Raw genomic sequence first — 2,134 nt, 5'->3', positions numbered from 1 at the left:
TCCACCTGGATACCATGAAAGTCAAGATTTTTTTCAAAAAATATTTAGATTTTTTAACTTTTTTGCAATTACTAAATTATTTTTTCATATTAGGTGCATATACATCCGACAACTAAAGGTGTGTGCCCCCCTGTTGCAGATTCTCTTAGAGCATCTCTAGCAGACCCCGCATCCCGCCGACCCGCAAAACACGTTTGCAGTTCGTGAAAAAACGGCTTTGCGGGCCGGCACGGACAGCCGCAAATGCAGACCCCGTATAACGGACCCGTAAAAAAGAATATTCATGTATATTCTTTCCCGTGTCTTCTTCTTCCTCTTGCCTGTGTTCATAGTCAGCTCCCGTCGTCCATGGTAGTCGCCGAATCGATTTAGGAGGCAGCTCCTCCGTTGCCGGATGGATCCAGGAGCTAGCTAGCTATTCCATGGCCGGCTGGATCGAGGAGCTTGCTAGCTACTCCCTCAACGTTCGTGGCCGGATGGATCGAGGACCTTGCTAGCTAGCTAGCTAGCTTGCTCGTTCGTGGCCGGATGGATTAGTAGCTTGCTAGCTAGCTCGTTCGTGGCCGAGTAGCGGTAAACGGCGAGTTTCCGGCGAGATTCCGATGAGTTCCGTGGCGGCAGCGGTAAACGGCGAGTTTCCAGCGAGATTCCGGCGAGTTCCATGGCGGAAGGTCACCGGAGCACGTGTGCACACGGCGGAATTTCCTTGTCGCGTAGCGTTGACCGGTTTGCAGTTCCCCTTATATTTTACCTCCAAATCTGCAAAATTAAGGGTCGTGGGATGGATTCACAGGCCTGCAAAATTTTTACGGGTTTGACCGCTTTTGCGGGTTTTATTCGGGACGTTTTTTGACACCACGAATCTGCAAACGTAGATTTTTACGGGTTTAACCGTTTTTGCGGGGTCTGCTAGAGATGCTCTTACTGCCTCCGGGCAGCGAAAAACTAAATTCTAACACAAGTGTGAGGAATGCAACCTGTGCAATCAGACCGGCCTGCTGTTCATGAGAAACATACCGTGCTGGGCAACATATTTAATTAGATTCTGTGTTCCCCCTTGTCACATATGTGTGGACGTACGCATGCCTATGTGCATGTACAGTGCCCCTTTTGACATAAGTTTAACTAACATTGTCGTGTCACTTCCTACAGATCGTGAGCATTGATCGATTGATCATTTTATATACGGCATGATGAACAGCCAGGCCTGTAAACAGATGCTTATTTGTCAAGTTATCAACACGGCCACAGGCAAGCTATGCCATACTACTACATGCCAAAATAATGAATTCTTAGAAGCGCAAAGTCAAAATTCTCTATCTTTGCCAACTAAATAATAGATAGATTTGTTGGGAGAAAAACCATATAATTAGATTCTTCTGAAAATAGTTTCACAGAATGTACTTTAATAATTATGTACTTACATGTTGATAGAAACATTAGTTGTCAAATGGTCAGCCTAGAAAAATCTAAAATATTAAATATTTATCTTCGAATGGAGGGAGTATACGTCATATTAGCAAGTGGAAGTGGGTAAATAATGCACACCAAATTTCAAAAAACAAATTCAACAAAGGGTAATATATTAGTACCAAGATGAAACAAATTACACCCAGCCTTTACAATAACACAATTTCAAGTCCTAATCAAGACACTGAGTATGTACACAACCAAAAAGATAAAAAAGAAGAAGAAGGAAAAAAACTGACGCCACAAACCATGCACAACAAACAGACAACAACATCATTTCCCTTCATTGACAACACACGAACACCAAATTTCATGTTTTAATGCATTCGGATTATTTCTTCCTGCTAATGGCATATGTTGTTTTCCTATGTGTTTCTTTTACAAATTAGCTCAGGCATGTAATGTGGAAAATTTGCACTGGTGTCCATAAGTTGTGATTACGTGACAGGGTTTCGGACATTTCCAATGCATGATGACAAAGGAACATGGTGTTGCGTCAGCTTAAAATATCATGACCCCCCAAAAGGACAAGCACGTTTGACTCTCACATGTATATACACCCTATATGGGAAAATAGTAATTAATTAAAAAGTCCAAGAAACTTAAAATATTTCCGAAATAAACTTGACTTTTCATTTTACTTGTCAAAAAATCCACAGAAAGT

The sequence above is a fragment of the Triticum dicoccoides genome, chromosome 5B (genome assembly GCF_002162155.2).
Source record: "Triticum dicoccoides isolate Atlit2015 ecotype Zavitan chromosome 5B, WEW_v2.0, whole genome shotgun sequence".
In the NCBI taxonomy this organism is placed as follows: Eukaryota; Viridiplantae; Streptophyta; class Magnoliopsida; order Poales; family Poaceae; genus Triticum; species Triticum dicoccoides.
This window is presented reverse-complemented; position numbering follows the sequence as displayed.